Below are 19,295 nucleotides of genomic sequence, written 5' to 3' on the forward strand. Positions count from 1 at the left end.
GTCTTGCTGGGTATTTTAGTTCTCTTGCTCCCAGTGAAATGTCTTCTACTTCCTGAAAAGAACACACACACTAGTACTGAACTCAGCAATGACAACCAGTATGTTAGCCACTTCAAATGAAAATAAAACCCAATCTGATATGGCAGAGTTGGCAATTGCTGAAAAATCCCTTCAGCAGCTTTCATCTTAATGACTTCCTCTGCTCGTATCAGAAGGTTATGGCCTAGCGGCTTCCAATTTCTTCACTCATTGCCTGTATCAAACCATGCTGCCTTTCTTTAAAATTATTCCAGTACTTTTCCCTAGAATGATTAATTTAACAATACCCTGCTCTTCAATGGTATTTAAACACACTTAGCCATGCTCATGAATTAACCTTCATAGCCTCCATTCACGGGTATCATACTTACAACACAAATTAGTTACTGTTGGATGTCCAAACAGTCAATTTCATGCCTTCTCTCCTGCTTTGGGCTTACAAAAATATTTACTGACCTCTCTCATTAGCTTGTCTCAAATCCATCTTTTTATTTTTTTTCCCCCACAGTACAGAAGCCTTGGCAACAGCTTATACCCTGTGCTGGCTGCCTGTCACACTGATCAGTATTGCTTCTCTGTTGTCTTAGATTCCCCTCCGTGACTGTATCCATCTGTTGTTTCTTGTCTTAAACCTCAAAAGCAGTTTGGGGCAGGATTACCTTTTCATTTCAGATTTGTATTGCTTCAGTCACAATGGGATCATTTTCTGTAACTGAAATTCCAACATGCACAATACTGAACAAATGGGGAAACACATAAGAAAAGGAAAATTACTTGCCTAAAATATCCTGTGATGGACAGGAGTCAGAGCAGTATCCATCTTCCTGTGTTTGCATCTTTTTTTCTCACAGTTGTCATCCTATTCATTACACAGGAAATCCAAGAGTTCTAGCAAGGATGAAAAAGCAGTTTAAAAAAGGAAGGAAGATTACAATGGGTGATTCTAGGGAAAGGGACGACTTACTCATCCAGTTTTCCAAGAGCTTCAAACGCCTAGCAAACCTCATCTGAAACATGTCATGGGTGCTTCTAACCACTAGGAGCCGCATTCAGACCATCTCCCGCCTATAACGGGCCCGGCAAATTTTAGCATTTAAATCGGGGAATAGTTACAGTCTTACGGCATCCAGGGCTGCCAGATGCTGCAATCACCGGCACCTCAACCATCCTTGTGTTTGGGATTGCCAGGCTTCCAAGACTCCCACAGATGCTCGACATGTCCCCAGCCTGAGCTGAAACATAACCTCCATACTTCCAGTCTAGATTTTTTCGCTGTCCCAGTGTGATCCCATCATACCCAGCACAACGTTGAGAGAGCTGGAGGGAGGGGAAGTGACTCTAATGAATCTTACAAAAAAACTTTTGGCAAAATTTGCAGAGAGGGTTGCAGGCTTTTTTGCTTCCAGAGGGGTTTGCAGCTGTATTTCCTACTTCTCAGGAAATCACTTCAGCTAAAGGGCCTGTTCTCATTAATAACTCATTCTGTTTCCACAAAGCTCTGCTCTCCACAAAGGTCTGGAAAAGAGGGAAACGTGGTTTGGCTAGGATTGCTAATTACTAAGCATTAATCCACTCTTTTGCCTTAAGTTTGCCTGAAAACCTAATGCCTTTGGGTGTTTGATTGGTTTTAAAATATTTGTTCTTGCAGTGCTTGAAATATCTGTTGGAAACTGTTGTGCTGAGCAACCAAACCAAGAGAACTGAATAGGTGTGACCAGGCCACCATGTGTGGCAGCAACTCAGTGGGCACACACTAGCCAAACACCTCTGTCTATTGGATGGTCTTCATGCATCTTCAGGCTGGAGTCTTTCCTAGGCTGTAGTGTAACTGAACAAACATTCTACCTGTGCCACTCATTTATCCTCTGTAAAATGAGAATGAGGAAGCTTCCCTCATCCATGGAGATCACTTCTTAACATATGCAAAGTGCTTGGGGAACTTCTCAGTAAAGGATTACAATTAATTATGTGAAAGATCAAACTGCATTTGTAGCATGTGGCATGGACACACTGACAGCCTTTTCTAAAAGGAAGCAGAGCCATAGCTCTGGAGTAGTGTTATTTTAAAATAGCTACACAGAGAAGACTTTCTACCCATCTGCCTGTTTTCACCAAGGTAGCATGAATTTCTGTTCAACACTTCACTCTTCTGTCACATGTGACTGAAAACAAATTTAAATGTTACTATCAAGAAAATAAAGGATTAGGGAAATCCATCAGGTGCCATGGTTCTGCAGGTTCATGTGGGAAACCAGTCAGAAAATAAGCAGTTAAGCTTCAGCCAGCATCAGAGAAAGACAGGAGGATGAAGGTCTCATCAGACAGAAAGAAAATGCTCTGACAGTAAACAATAACAACTTTCACTCTCTTTCTAGGCAGCACAGAAGATCCAAACAACCTTTTGCTCTGGAATCCAGCTCTGACTGGATTTTTTTGCTCAGCTTGTACACATTGCTGTATTCAGGAAACACCTAGTTCTGTACCTGATCTCCATGGCAAACAGCAAGAACAGATAAGTAAATTTGCAAAATCTGTTTTTGCATTTCCCAGCTCAGAGAAAATAAATTCTGTTGAGGGGGCACATAAAGAAGAACTGACAACTTTCTGGAGACAGCAAGAAACCTGCTTTAGCTATGTTGTTGGTAGAAAAACATTCATTGTTGTGGTGGTAATTATGTCACAGACATCTGTAAGTTTCGTGCTTTTCAGGGAGTTAGCAGTTGCTGCCACAGTCCCAGCTCTCATGGAAATAGCCTTCCTACTCTGTAGAGTTAATGTTTGCAAACAAATGCACAATCATTTGCTTATGCTCAGCTGCATGGACAATGCAGAGACAGTTATGTGCAAACAACACCTGCCTTGTAGGCAGCAAGTCACATGCCTAATGTTAAATGTAAGTCATGTGTAAACTCATCTCTGGCCTGGGTTCAAATCCCTGCTTGCCCTTGCGTATGGGAATACACAACATTAATTGGCAATCAAAACTCTCCTTAGTTTTGTTGAAGTAACAAACTCAGTTCCTTTTGGTCTTTGCCAGCACACATGTAGGAACAACCATCTCTGTGCCAGATTAAATTCAGAAAGCAGGACACAAGCATTTTACATTACTACAACATCTTAAAATGACTTCTAATGACAGTTCAGAGACCTCCTACCCAGTCTTGGCAGAGCTTGGCTCTCTGGCCTAGTAGTTCTGGGTAGCAGGTGGTCTGAATTGCTCTCATGAACTCAGTATGCCATGTTATTTCATCTGCCACAGGCCCCATAAGGTAAGTCCACCCTATACATTAAGCCTGCCATACAGGGTTAGCTGCCCAGCTGAGATTGGTATCCACTTGTGAGTTCCTCCAGCCCTCTCAATCCTCTGACTCGTGGATCACTGAGCAGAGCTGAGCTCAGATTCCAGCTCAACTAGAGGAAGTAGCAGCTGAACAGCAATTAGGAGCAGCCTAATGCTATCCCAGCCCACCCTACAAAGTTCTCACTCTAGGGTTTCCTAAAGTCTTCAACCCTTGGCTAAAGGGCAGCATGGTCTGAGGACAGAGGTTTTACAGTGGGATCAGCAGGCCCACCTTCAGTACATGGTGTGACCACATATGTAGTAAACAGGTGGGTGAAGTCCTTCAAGTATATAAGTTAATTACAGTTAAATATATATCATTATATATATTTAGACCTATTTCAGGATATAGCCTAAAAAAGACCCCAACAAACAAACCAAAACCAAACACCAGCCCAAAAAAACCCAAAACACTATAAAAGAGGCTGCTGAGGTATGGCTTTGAAATGTTTTGTGCTTTATAGTCAAAGTGCACAGCTCGAATAGTTCAAGGAGCCAGCACAACAAACAGTTCATCCAGGAGGAATTGCCTTCAGGCTCCCATGGGAATAGAGGTTGCCTGTACTCATCACTCAGTGGATCACAAGCTTATGTGAGTGCCATCCCCTCACTTAGCAGGTGTTGTGAGGTGTGGTTTCAGTGGGTACTCAGTAATTCAAATAATCTGGCTAGAGGTTGTAGCACTTCAGCTATGCTTTTTTAACTTCAAAAAAGGAACACCTGACAGTGCACATTAGTCACAGCTAAGGAAAAAGCTAAGAAGGCATTAAAATTAGAGCAAAGACTTGGCTCCCAGGAGAGACTAGTGTTTTCATTAGCTGCAGAATGCAGATAAGATTTTGTGACTGTTTCCTATTTGCATTTTGAGAACCACAGTTGCTGGATATTCCCTTCAACCTGGACCTCTTGATCACATCACACACCTATTGTTTCCCATGATTTTTGCTCTAATCACTTCTCTTCTGTAAAATTTAATTCAAGCCCAAAGCTACCTTTAATGTAGAGAAGCTCCCAGAGTCTGAAGTATGTTCTTTTTGCATCAGTCTATTTTTGTACCACCACAAATGTTTTTCTGCTGTGTGGGTGGGCAGCAAATCCTTGCTGTGAAGCTCTTAACTTTTGAAGTATAATAGGGAAGGAAACCTAAAGGGAGATGTGCCTTTTGCAGGTTGTGGAGAGGCCGTGTGAGCCAAAATGCAGATGAGGTCAAAAGGACACACACAAGGGCCAGACTTGTCCACCTTTCACCACCCGTGCTGCACAGTGCAGCTGGAGCAGGATATTTTTCCAGGAAGGAAATCACCTCCTCACCCCCGGTGGGATTTCCCCTACTATGCAGATGGTTCTGGTGTGAACTTCCTAAGCAGTTCCTCATCCTGCTCCTGCACTATCAGCAGCTGCTACCTCACTGCTGATCCGGCTCTTGGGTTTTAAATGGAGATAGAGCAAAAGGTGCTGGGCAGCTGTATTAGCCCTGCCCAGGCAGCCACACTTGTGAGATAAGCAAGGATCTGGCTACCATAAGGAGACTGTAGGGCCTTTGGTTTATGGTACAGCTGAAATATTCTTCCAAGGAAAGATTTTGCTGAGTTTTGTTCAGGACCAGTAATTAGACTGCTTCCATATGTTGCCCAGAGTGGGACTCTGAAAGACAAAAAAGGTGGTGGATTAATTTTCTTTTTAGAAGAGGGAGAAGTTTGTTCTCTGACAGCTGGACTGCATTTAAACAGCCTGGCAAAACCTTACATCATTTTAAAGATGTGCTTTACTACAGAGCAATTTCTGCTTAAAACAAACCAACAGCAACCAAACAAACACAAAACAAAGGAAAGTAGACTTTTTTAAATTAAAATATTTAAAATGATCTTTCTAGCAGAGAAAGTAAGAGAAAATGCAAACTCAGAGTTTCATGTTGTCTTCTCCATGGTGAATAATCCCTTACTGTCTGTCACATGTGGTGCAGGTGGGTGAGAAGGGGGGAGGTGAACTGTTGATGTATCAGGACACAGCAGTTCAGACTCAGAAAGAAGATGGCTTCTTCTTTGGTGTTATGGTATACAGAGGCAATACTTAGCTAGCAGTAATGTCCCAACAACACAAAATACCACCAGATTTTCATAATAAAACCAGAGCTGATTAGCCATGAAGAAACAGTTAGTTTGAAGGATGGATAAATGAAAGTTTGACCATTTACTTGAAGCCTCATATCAACACATTAATCAGGAGGAAAGCAAGATACAGATCTGAGAGTGAAAGAAACAGTGCCCAAATCAGTTCTATGAAGATAAATCACTACAAAGGAAGAGCATGAATATTAATTTAGAAATTAATGTTACTTTCTGTGTGCATGTTCTTTAGAAGTTTGAAATAGATCCCATTTGGGGAGCATCTACCAGAGTCTTGTGCAGTGCTCCCAAAATTCAGGGCTGAAATCAGAAACTTTGGTTATAAACAGGAGAATCTACAGCTATACATACATAAAGTTTTACACTTTTGAGAGGTGGCAACCAATGCCTGTAATAGCTTTAAGTTGATTAAACTTTATTGTGAGGTAGATTGAAAATACGAGGTAAGGCAAATGGGCTGGACAAGGATGAATGGACCAAAGGGTCTGAGTGAGATGACTGAAAGTAAGGATTTGAGCTACAGATCCTGAAAAGACACTGGAAAAGGACAATACCTGAGAGATTTTCTCCCTCCAGATATGGCTGAGCGTAACTATCCTTTACACTGCAGCTGAGATGGCAGTCTCCTATCTGAGTTGTTGCCCTGAGCATGGTGGCTGATTTCTATTTTGCAGATGTGTTTCTTTCTGCCCACCATGAAGACTTCCCTGCTGGCAACACCCTCTGTCACTTCTCACAAGGCTTTTGGCCAGGCACTGGGAGACACAGCACTTGATGCTTCTGGTTGTGGACTGATGAACAACATGCAGCAGCACCCTCTACACAGGCTATACCAAGCTACCTGCCAGACCACCTGCCCTCACCTGCCATCCTTCTTCAGGTGGCCTTTTGTGTGGTGGCATATTGGTGTGCAGCTTCTCCATGTCTTCCTGCACTGTGGCAGGGGACAACTTTTTTCCCTCTCCTTAGGTATCTTTCCTTCCTCCCTCTGCCCTCTGCACGAGTGTTGCTGCCCATTCACTGCAGCAGTACTGGATACCAACACTGTGAGTAAAAGCTGGGAGACTACCAGCAGAGGAAATGCTTTAAAAATGAGATATCCTACTTGTGTGCAGAAGAACAGGCTATTTTAGGAGCAGATTGTGCTGGAGATCTAGGCTGGGAAAGGGTTGCTCCATCTGGTAAAGGAAATGCTGTTGTATTCAAAGCTTCTCAATAAGGAAGGCGATAGACATCACATGAAGAAACCCTACAACTGTTTCTTTCCTCCCTCTTTGGCATCACCTCTGGACTCGGAATTGGTAGCAGAGTTTCCTCAGCTACAGGGACCGTCACTGCTTTACAGCACTGTAAGGGAGTAACCCCACCAATCACACCTTTCTGGAGGAATAACGAGTTCCACACAAGTTCCCAAATGCAGCAGAAAGAAAGGATTGTCCTGCTGTTAGTCTGAGAGCAGCACAAAGGACCATGGTAACAGACAGTCCTAGGCATGTTTAGCAATATTACTAAGAAAAACTCAGACCTGAGCAGCTCCCAAGGAAATCACACCACCTTGTCTGCCTGAAATTCAGCAGTTCCCCCTCCAGCTGCAGCTCCCCAGCCATTTGAGTGATGTCACATAATTAAACGTACTGTTAGAGCAGCTATGGTGCCTGTCAAGGCTCTCCTGGGTCTCACCAGAACTCTTTCAGCAGAAACCTTCAGTTTGTAAATTTTCTCATGAGCAGTCTGTTAGGACTGATTGACCACATACATTTGTCATCACCTGCATCTTCAGTACACAAATCCCACCTGCAGCAGCCTCTCACGTGCTGTACCTAAAAGCAATCTCAGTAGTCTGACTTGGTGTACACTTCCCCAAGCTACATCTCTGTGCTTCAAGCAGAAGCTGCAAGCCACGCTGCGGAGCCCTGCAGACCTTTGTCTGTCATCGTGCTGAACAGTTGCTCTGACAATTACCTGCGGATTTATTGCCCTTCAACATAACTTGAGAAGAATGTTGCTGTCTCTATTCTTACAGAGATTTACAGCTCATTCTACCTAGAAATGGGGCTTTTTGCCTTTTTAATTGAGCAATCTGTCTTTTGGGGAAATATTTTATTTTGTGCTGTATGTTTCAAGGTCTTTGTGTCACTTTCACTTTATGTAGCTACCCAGTCATACCAGCCTTGGGGACTCCCTGCTCCGCTACCCATGGCAACCTTCATGGCTCAGACGTTTATTTTTCTTTTTATGCATCTCCATGATTCTTCCCAAACTGACTCTAGAGACTGGAATGTAGCCCTAAATTAGGACTTATCTACATGGGACACTTTACCAGGCATATTGAGATAACGCCTCTCTGTAGAAAGACTTGCTGTGGCATACATGTGCACAGCTGGGACTTACACCAGTGAGCTGTCATAGTTCACTGTGCCTTTGTGCCACAATAAATTGGTACAAGCACTAACTCAGGAAAAGTCCTTGGCCAGTACTGGAGAAAGGTCAGTTAAGAGCTGCATCCATTGTGTGGCTGCATCCAAAAGGCAAACACGTATGAGGCTATATAAAGGATGGGACGAAGGGTTATATAACTCAGTTACACAATGTATGTGATTGATGTCATCAAAACACTGTCTTCAGTGCTTGTTACTGTTTCAAAAATAAATAATCGGACTGGGGAGTTCAGGGACAAGCAACATTCTCATAGCAATTAGCAAAACTTAAAGATTGGAGTCATTTATCTGGGAAAGATAAGATGTGATGAATCAAATAATGAACAATCTAGGGCATGTGGATTAAGAGTGCTTGTTTTCCCTTTCATATAATAAAAAAGCAAAGTGTCACTGAAAGAGATAAGAAATAGCAAATTACAATTTTCCGGCAGAAGCCCTTGTCCAACATATTTGCAAACTGGAATTGATGTAAAACACAAAACGTGAGAATTCTTGATGTGGCAACAAGAACATACACAGCTGCAACACTGAAAGCTAAAAAAACAGAAGGTAGATAAATGCTTTGGTACCTATTATATATAGGGTATTGATTTTACTCCATCAAGGAAAGAGATGTCAGGGCTTGTTTCCACCCTCTGCTGATAGCTCCATTAGTACACCCTCTCAGAAGCAAGCTATCCCACCAAATGGCCATGCATCCACAGGACAGTGAGGTCTGTGTTCCTATGGAACAATAACAGCACTGATGGCAAAGGAGCTGCCTCTTATTTCCAGAAATGTGTAACGTCTGCCTGTTGTGCCCTTGCTGATGCTTGGCATGGCTGCACACATTGGAGCCACTGTTTGGAAACAACTTTTTAAATGCCGGTTCAGCTAGTGAAAAATATTATGTCTGAAAGAGCTCAGATTTGGTGAACTTTCATCCAATCTGAATCCCAGCTCTGGTTGCCCTGGGAACACTGTGATGATGGAGACACCTCATCTTGGGGCAGCTTTGTCTGAGGGGGTTGCACAGTGCCTCGGCCACTGCAGCACTTGCAGAGACACCAATGAGAGCATCAATTTCACTCAGCAACTGCAGGGTGGGTCAGATTGCTCCTTCCTGGAATTAATATTGCTTCACATGCAGCCTAAACTTTTAGAGCTGAGTTGTCTTAATTCAAATGCACATCTGTGCCATATGGCAGCTGCTCTTGGCTTTGAGTTACTCATTCCCCATGTGGGTGCAGACAGTGATTTGCCCTGACAAAGCGGCAGAGGGAGCTCAGGCAGTTCAAACCTTTCCTAGAAGAAATGGAACAGAAGTCTGGCCACTGTGTGACGGTTTGCTACCAAACACACAGCTGTTCTCTAGTTTCATTGTGAGATGGAGGCAGACCAACTATTCTTTTCAGCTCCATTACCAGTTTTCAGCTATCTTCTCATCTGCCTGGCATCTGTGCTACGTGAAGCTGAGAAACTACAGCATTTGCAGATTTCACTGGGAGTTAGGTGTGCTCTGTACCTTTCAGACCAGGACCTTACTTTATTCTGCACTAAAGACTTGGAAGAGTTGCAAAGTGATCTTGGATAGCTGTCCATGATCTTGTCACTGATAGAGGACGGAGTCCAGGGACAGCACAACAAAAAGAGAAAGACAGGAGGAAGATGGTTAGAAGGAGTATGAGTATACAGAGATTATGGGAGGGAAGGATCAGAAAAGATACACATGTTAAAGATGAGGAAGTAAATAAAGCTTTATGCTGGTGAGAGGAGGGGAGAAATGAGGTAGAGAGGAGAGGATTGTGAATTAGGATGACATCACAAAAACTAACTGTGCATTGATGCTGACACAGCAACCAGTTTGCCCATTCTTTGAGAGCTGCTATTCATCCAAGCCCTTTAGTATAAACCCTTAAAAACCACCACTCTCCCCTTGCCCTTAATTTGTTGTAATGCCACACTTTTTCTGCCTCTTCCTGTATTGTTTAGCAACTCCTTGCAACCTTTCTTTGTCCTCAGCACTTCAAGCAAGTGATAAGCTGCTGGTCTTCTTTGCAATTTGCAGTTCATTAGAAGTTCAGTTGGAGGCAAGGGCTGCACTTATGTGCAGGGTAAATTGTTGAGCAGATGTGTTTGATCTGAGCCTTGTCTCTGCCAGCCACTTATAGGTGCCACCTCATCTTAATCATCCAGCACTCACTGGAGTTTTCTTTCTCTTCCATTCCGGTGTCAGTGTTGAAAACCATCAAAATGGGGAAAACCTCTAAGTAACAGCTGCATGAAAAACAAAGTTACAAATATATCACTGAGAAAAACAAAGGGCAGGATAAAATGAAGCAGGAACAAGACATTGGGATTGTAAAACCACTAAGGTTGGAAAAGACCTTTAGGATCATGAAGTCCAACCATAATCAAACTACCGTGATCACTAAACTATAGCCTGATGTGCCACATCTATATGCTTGTTGAACACCTCCAGGCTTGGTGATTCAACCACCTCCCTGGGCCGCCTGTGCCAACACCTCACTACTGTCTCAGTAAGGAATTTTTTCCTGATGTTCAATTTAAACCTCCTCTGATACAACTGATGCAAATTTCCTCTCATCCTGTCACTAGTTACCTGGGAGAAGAGACCAATATCAGCCTCACTACAATCTTCTTTCAAGTAGTTGTAGAGAGCAATAAGATCTCCACGTAGCCTTCTCTTCTCCAGACTAAACAACCCTGGCTCTCTCAGCTGCTCCTCATATGACATGCCCTCCAAACCCCTCACTAGCCTTTTTGCTCTTATCTGGACACATTCCAGGACCTCAATGTCTTTCCAATACTGTGGCACCCAGAAGTCAACACAGTACTCAAGCTGTTGCCTCACCAGGGGCACAATCACTTCCCTACTCCTGCTGAACACACTGTTCTTGATACAGGCCAGGATGCTGTTGGCCTTCTTGGCCACCTGGGCATATTGCTAGCTCATGTTCAGCTGGCCATCCACCAGCACCCCCAGATCCTTTTCCACTGGGCTGCTTTTCCCCAAGCCTGCAGGGTTGCTTGGGGTTGTTGTGACCAAAGTGCAGGACCCAGCACTTGGTCTTGTTAAACCTCATCCTGTTGACCTCAGCCTATCAATCTAATCTGTCCAGATCTCCCTGTAGTGTGTTCCTACCTTAAGCAGATCAACACTCCTGCTCAATTTAGTGTCATCTGCAGACTTGCTGATGGTGCCCTCCATCCCCTCATCAAGATGACTGATAAAGGTGTTAAACAGAACTGGGCCAAATACTGAGCCCTGGAGGTCACCAACTGGATTTAACTCAACAAAGGTGATGATTCCCAATGCTCTACTTCTCTGATCCATGAATTTTTCAATGCCAGGGGGCCTGCAGGTCTAAGACTGTGCCCCTCTTCTCTTAGAGCACAGAGCACACTCCTAATCCTACAATTGGGCTGGGGAAGAAGAGTGGAAGAGGCTTCTATTTAAAAGCACAGGGAAGCCCATCTATGTGGGTTACAGTGTCCTATTTATTTATACAATGCAGTGAAACTCCAAGCAGAAACCTAACACTCAGCCTTTCTGGCTTCCTCTGTTGTTCCCCAAGCAGCACCTTTAAGCACTGCAAGAAGGCTCAACAGGATGCCAGAAGGAATAGGGGAAGCTCCCACATGCTCTGAAACAGATGCAGGATTTGAGACTGTCACATGGGAAATGTCCTTCAACACAGAATTTCTAGGAAAGTTATGGCTCAGCAGTGCATCTCTTTATCCATAACCTCTGCTTTCCTCAGTCCATATGGTCAGAGACTTCTGCATTGTATCATATCATAGTATCATAGTATCATTCAGGGTTGGAAGGGACCACAAGGATCATCTAGTTCCAACCCCCCTGCCATGGGCAGGGACACCCCACACTAGATCAGGCTGGCCAGAGCCTCGTCCAGCCTGGTCTTAAACACCTCCAGGGACGGGGCCTCGACCACCTATTTGCCTATGTTCTCTTCTCCTGTTACAGTACTTCAAGAATCTCCAAGGTTCTTGCCCCAGTCTTGGTCAGGATCTCTTCTGATGAAGTTTCACAACGTAATTTCTGGTTCACAATCCACAAGCAGTCCCTTAAGATGGCAGTTTTTGAGTGTTTGTGCTCTTCTTCATCTTGGTGCAGGTCCAGAACTTTATGCTGACACAGTGGCTTCCTGTGCTTTCATGCAGATGAGTGCTGGGGCCTGCATCTTTGTACATTGAAACAATAAAATCCAAAGTACAATTAATAATCTGGGAAGCAATTCCTTTTTCTTCTTCTGCTGCTCACTGTGCTCATGCAATAGATGTACCAAACTAGCCTAAGCATCTTCCCTAATGTCAGCTGTGCCGTACTTGAGAGTCTTGTATCGCCACAATTTGCACTTCTTTTTTGTTCTTCAATCTTCTAGACAAGGTAATGAACATTTAAGTGCTGGTGTAGGCCCATCTGTCCTGACAGAGCAGCTGGAGCTGCACAGAGCCGCAAAGCTGAGGCTCATTGTAATCAACTCGATGGGTGGTGGTTCTGCCCGTGGCCAAATGGATTCCATATGTGAGATCATCTGTCATGCAGAAGGCATCGTCGTTAGCTCCCTAAGACCTTATGCTCTCCTAGATGGAATACAGTGTCACTTACCCCAGCATGTTGACTTGCCATGTTGGTGTCAGTGTGGAACGAGTTCTTCTTTGGTAACTTTGAAAATTACAATGCCCCTGCTCATTTTTCATTGAACTGCAGACAAAGAATGTCAGCATTTTATTAATTTTATTCTTTATACAATTGCATGAAAATATCCTTGAGAAACATCATCATGGTTGAGGACAGTAGCCTGAACACCTATGCTTTTAATTTTAAGCTTACACCATTAACCAAAGAGCAAGAAGCTCCCACTCTGCGTTTCTGTGTAATGTGATGGACAATCATCTATTGCAGTCGTCATCCTCAATTCTCTTTTTGGAAGGAAGGCAAGTTCTCATGCCCAGAGTTCCTCAGAGAATCTCACATAACAGTGGGCAAAGTAGCTGCAGAAAGGGAGAATGTAAATTACTTCCCATGTCTTCTGGGAGTGGACTAGGTGTAATGAGTTTAAACTGAAACACAAAGTTAGAGGTGACAGAAACTTGTTTGATAGGGGAGAGGATGGTGGATAGATGCCTAGGAACACTGTGAAACCTCTAGCACTGGCAGGTTGTCCAATCTGTTTCCCATCTCTGAGGAATTAGTTTGGGGCTAGCTCCTCTGGACTTTTTACCAGCCAGTTTTTCAGCTCTGCCTTCTGCTGCTGTGTAGTAGCAGATGTTCAGCTTCTGAATATTTTCCAAAGCTACTCAATTATTATTAGGTATAATTAACACCGGAATCCTTAATTCATAAGCCTGCTTGACGTTGGACCCAGTCCTATTCCATGTTTACAAAATAAAACCTGTATGTGAAGATGACCTCTTTGAAAAGCCAAAAGCAGTCCTAGCTCCCAGGGTCTCCCGGTGGGGTAAAGAAATCCTTGTAGAATATAGCAAAGGAGGAATTTTGGTAGAGCACATAGCTGTTTGCCGTGGCACTAGCACAAATTAACACTCACAAACTCTCCAAATTTATTCGTGCTGAATTAATTACCTAGCCATGGATCTCAACCCACATGTTCAGGAAAGTGATTAATATTAATCAGAATGACCAGTTTGTGGAGCGTTGTTTGTAATCAGGTTGTGGTAGTTCAAGGAGGTCCACGTTTCCTGTGTCTGACAATGGATTATTCACATAGGATGTGCGACATAATTCAATTAAGGTTATGGAGCACACACCTCCTGGAATTTGCGCAATCTGAGTCACATAGTTTGGTAAAGATAAAGCTGCATAATTGTGGGGTATTTTTATGCTCTTGCACTAAATACTGTGGTCATGTGTTCTGAAGAACAGCAACGTGAGCGGAACGGTCTTGGTTCATGCTGGATCTGGTTAAATAAATTAGAAGCACAGTGCAGTGTTTCGGAGGTTTCGGTTATAAAGCTATTTCAAGAAACCCATGAGGATTTCACTAAACTGCAGCTGCAATGTGTGCAGGCAAACAGGATGCTGTTCTATCACCAAAGGAATAATAAACAATTCCAAAAGAGAGGGTAATTTAGTTAAATATAGCACTTGAAATAATATACTAAGAATTTGCATTTTTTGTGGTCATTCTACCTTTTCTATGCAGGGGATAGTAGTAAAATCCTCAAACTGCTAATGACTGCGAAAGGTATTCCTGTAAGAGAAGGAACAAAAATTTGGAGATAGCAGGCTGAAGGACAAGGAGGCAAGCACAGGCTCTAGAAAACAAGATAAAATGGGAAAAAGCACCTGAAAGTCTGAGATCATTGCTTTGTCTGCTTTCTAGGCCACATCCTTGAGGTCTTAAATGCACAGCAATGCTAGAAAAATGTGTGATGTTCTAACCACTGGGAACTTGTTGATGATCAGTGCATGAGCTTATTCCCTGATTTAGTGCAGCCAAAGGACCAATCTCTGATGTCTCTGGGAATTCTCTGACATCAGCCAAAGTAGATGCCCCAGGAAGAGGGTAAAAATTGTACAAGACAGACTGCCAGTTTGCAATCATTTGCCTTCTGGAAAGATGGCCTCTGTGTATTAATAACCCTTGCTCTCTCTCTCTTCCTTGAAGAGGCTACTTGAAGGGATGCTTTTGAAGCCACATCAGCTTTTAGTTTCCACAGTACACTGTGGCAGGAAGCTCCAAAGTTTAACTACAAGTATGAAGAGTAATTTCCTTCTGTTTGCTTTGTCCTCTCCTACTTAAAATTGCTGGTTCCTTATTCTTTTATTGGAAAATGCAATGAAAAAAATCACAGAATTGTAGAATCACCTGTTTGGAAAAGACCTTTAGATCATTGAGTCCAACATAACCTAACATCTCCCTGTATACAACTGTTAGACCATGTCCCTAAGCTCCTCATCTTTTGAACACCTCCAGGGACGGTAACTTCACCACTTCCCTGGGCAGCCTGTTTCAGTGCCTGATGACCTTCTCAGTGAAGAAAATTTTCCCAATATCCAATGTAAATCCCACCCCCTGCAACTTGAGTCCATTTCCTCTTGTCCTGTCGCTTGTTACCTGGGAGAAGAGGCCAGCCCCTGCCTCGCTATGACCTCCTTACAGGTATTTGTAGAGAGAAATGAGGTCTCCCTTCAGCCTCATCTTCTCCAGACTGAACAACCAGCCTCCCTTAGATGCTCCTCATAGGACAAGACAAATCAATCTCACCTTCTCCATGATGTTCATGATGTTACAGATTATCCTGCTCATCTCTTAGTCTGAATAAGTAACCTGTTTAGATTTTCCTTCTATCGAGGGTTCTGTACTCCTGCTAACCTTGTCATTCTCAACTGAATCTTTTTAGTTCTGTTGTTTCACTTTTAAGTGAGAGGACCAGAGCTGTACACGAGATTCAAGCTAGAAGAGCCATAGATTTGTGCAGATGTGTAATGATCTCTGTTTTGTTCTCTGCCCCTCTCCTGGCAATTCCTAATATTTTATTTGCTTTATTGACTCCCACTAAATGCTTAGCTGAGGTTTTCATGGAACTAACTATTACAGCCCAGATTTTTCACTCCTGGCCAATAATGGCCAGCTCTGGGCCACATGTGAGCTGAGGGCTGCTTTTCCCCTTGTGAATCATTTCACTGTCTAGTCACTCAGAGTCTGCAATTCTGCACAGGCTATTTTCATCTTTAATATTCAGTGTAGTTTTGTATCACGACTAAACTTCATCACTTCACTCTTTACTCCCTTCCAGCTCATCTATGAGTTTGCTGGATAAACAGCACATATTGCCAGGTGACACCACAAGACCTGACCGTGAGCCCCCACTTTCTGTTTCCTAGGGTTTTTATGCATTGCTTTTTTATTCATCCAGGGACCTTCCCACTTACACCTTGACTTTCCTTAAAAGCCTTTGGTGAGAGATACTGTCCACAGCTCTCAGGAAAAAAAAATGGTTATATCAACAGGATATCCTCTATCCAAAGGCTTGTTGACACCTTCAGAGAAGTCCACTGGGACCATATGGCAGGACTTCCCTTTATAAAAGCCATGCTGACTCTTCCACAGCATATCACATTTACTCACGTGTTTGCTAATTCAATTTCTTTTTGCTAGCTCCTATGAAGCAGCAGTACAATACCAACCTGTACTTAGCTTCTTACACTGCTGGAAGAGCTGAGGCCTCACATTAATCTGAAAGGCTGGGACAAAGGTGCTCCCATTGGATCTCTATTTTGCAGATTGCAACTCTCAGGTGCTGGAAGAGCAGGACCTAGGATATTTTTCCCAGTATTTCCTCTTAGTGCTTATTGTTGTTTGGGATCAGGTATACAAGCAAGTGCACACATTCATGGAGCAGCATTGTTTTCTCTACCTACTCCAAAATGTTACAAGCTAAATTCCTTGCTGCAGTCAGTCCTCTCTATGGTGTCAGAATTGCAAGATGAGCACTCACCTCCCTTCAGTTACACCAACAAGGGGCAGGAAATGCCTCTTTCTCCTTAAAAACAGTGGTTGGGAGTTCTGCCAAAGGAGGAGAGGAAGCACCAGACAAGTTAGTTGCTGCCAGCTGCCAGTTGTAGTCAGACCCCAAGGGAAAGCGGTTATTTAGGGTGTGCTGAAATGATACTTTGTGGTGAATCAGGAACACCTGTATAACTCGAGTAAGTCAAAACTTCCCCTCCCTTTTCAGTGGAAAGTTCATCAAATAAGCCAACATGAATTATTTCCTGATCAGTTCAATGATTATTTTTGGGGTTGAGATTCCTCCATCCACTGACTGGGAAAGCAGAGGACTAGCTAAATCATCTAACCAGTCTCATACTGCTCTTCTTGGGGTGGTGGGGTTAGGACTTCTTCTTTAATCTTGGAAAATACTGAAAGCAAAATAAATGATGGAAACAGAGCAGCTGCTGAACAGATCAAGAAGGACCTTGTGGTCATTTCCTCAAAAATAAACCACCAAAAGGTAAACAAGCATGCTTCCCTCTCATGAGGACTACACTTCATCCCTTTATAGGTTTCAACAGCCTTTGGATGAAGTAAATCACAAGCACTTTTGAGACTTGCATGGACTGCAGAGGTCTTTCTGAAGCCCTGAGCTATCCTGAGGAACGCATTGCTACGATTTTTTGCACAAAACCCATTCCCATATATTGCACTGGACTCACAGCATTAAGCTGACCTCTCTGGGAAGCTCCAAGAGCTGTAAAGATTTTAGCAGACACACTGCAGAGTGACTCATGTTACTGAGTGCTGCTGGAAGGAGCACAGACGTGCAGGAAACAAACCTTCCTCAGACTGAGTAATTCAGGTGAGCACAAGTGTGACACCTGAAGGCACATACATGCTGTCTGTGATGCATAAGGTTGTGTAACCCGGTGTGTCCTTATATAGATGACCTTCAGAGGTCTATAGTATAGTTTGAACATGAACCACGCTGTCCCCTGTCACGGAGATGAGCTTCCAATTGCCTGCCCAAGGGAAGCCTGGCATGCTCCCTGCAGCCCTCCCATGCTCTCAGATTACCACATAAAGAATCCTATGGTTTTGTTTAGAAGGTTCCTGAGATCACTTGATGTGAGTGAAGATGGAATCTGTAAGGCTGGCAAAACTCAGGATTCGGTTTACTCTGCTGCTTATCTCATTCCCTTAGGGAGGGCAGAGGTAGTCTAAATCCCATCTGATTTACCAGGACTTCATACATTTCACTCCTGTTACCTTCAGTAAGGGGTATCCATATCCTTTATGATGTTCAAAACACAAAGTTCTGACTCGTTTTGATTGGACCCCTTCCCAATACATCAAGTAACCAACTGACAAGGTAAATAAAAAGGGCTTAGGAAAATCTTCACCAAAAATTCAAGCCTTATGAATTCAGAAGACCAAGATCCAAATCTACCTTTGACTGTAGGTAAACAATGATGAGAATAAAATAAGTAATTTCCATCCATTTTATTTTATAAATGGAAGAACCATTAAAACAGTATGGACTACAGTCTGAAATACCAGTACAGCCACAGAACAACTGCTATGAAAATGCCACAGTGAATGTTCATGGAATCTGAAATGTGAGTTGTAAACAAAATTGTACCTGCAGTGGAAAAAATAGAACAAAATCTCTTTGCTATTTTATTTGTAGTCTGCCTCCATAGAAGTAGGAGCAGTACAAAGTCTCTCGTCTCTTCTAGGCACTCTTCTCAAGCAATCATCCTAAATACAAATATAAAGCTACCAGTTATATAAGTGACACTTCAAGGAAAGTGCTGCCTCCTTGCCCATTTGTTCCAGAAGATGCCCATGCAGGGCAACTTCCTCCAAAACGTCCTAAGAGAACTTTAAAACTGAGGTATTTTTGATAAGGAGATTGTCTTATAAATCAGGACTGCTCTACTTAGGAGAATATTGGATTCATTTGGTGTCTCATTTTAGACTTTTCTACTCCTGTGTTCCTCAGTTGCTGGACCTGTATGTTGTACACACCACCATAGCTGACAGCAGAGGAGAAAGGAGAATTTGAAATACAGCTGCTACAATGATCTCCTGTGCCTAGCCTGCTCTGTTCTTCTGGGTATCTAGTGAGATAAATTTCAGTATGCAGAACAGTCTCTCTGCTTTGCAGTGCAAAGAGCTGTCCTTGTTCACTCAGGCATGGAAATCTACCCTGAAAGCTAGAGGCCGCAAAGGAAGTTCTCCTATGGAAAACTCAGTGTTGTTTTAAGATTCCATCTTCTGTCCAGCTGCAGGGATTGTTGCACATCTAAGAGAGCAATGCAGAGATGAAAATAAGCAGCCCTATAAAAACAAGCAACAGTAGCAGAGGATGGATGGAAAATCCTGGAGCTGCCACTTACATCCCTGTGTAATCAAACTGTGATTCATCTCAGTTACACCGGGTTTGCTGTAGGAAAATCTGGAGTATACTGAGCTCCAAACCTCATACAGCTGTACACAATGAAGAACACCAGAGCTGAAATCACACTCCCTCCATTTGCTTCCAGCTCATGTTCACTACTTTTTTGCTGTTTGCTCAGTTCACAGTGAGAAATGTTCTTACAAATACAAATTTGAAGGAAATGTCTAGGGAGTAGCTGCCTGCTATGGAAATGCATGTGGAGGTCATGAGTGAATATCTCCAAAGAAGAGCTTGTTCTGGATGAACTTCTCCAGCCAAAGAAGATAAACTTGACCTGTGATTCATGTGTCCAGTCAAAACTGACAGCACAGTGCAATTTAACGTATCTGCCATGAACTGCCAATGGCTAATTGATAAGCCATGACTTACTGAAAAACTATTTTGTGATAAACATGAAATAAC

The sequence above is a fragment of the Melanerpes formicivorus genome, unplaced genomic scaffold, assembly GCF_026170545.1.
Source record: "Melanerpes formicivorus ecotype bairdi unplaced genomic scaffold, bMelFor1.0.p_v2 SCAF_32, whole genome shotgun sequence".
Lineage (NCBI taxonomy): Eukaryota > Metazoa > Chordata > Aves > Piciformes > Picidae > Melanerpes > Melanerpes formicivorus.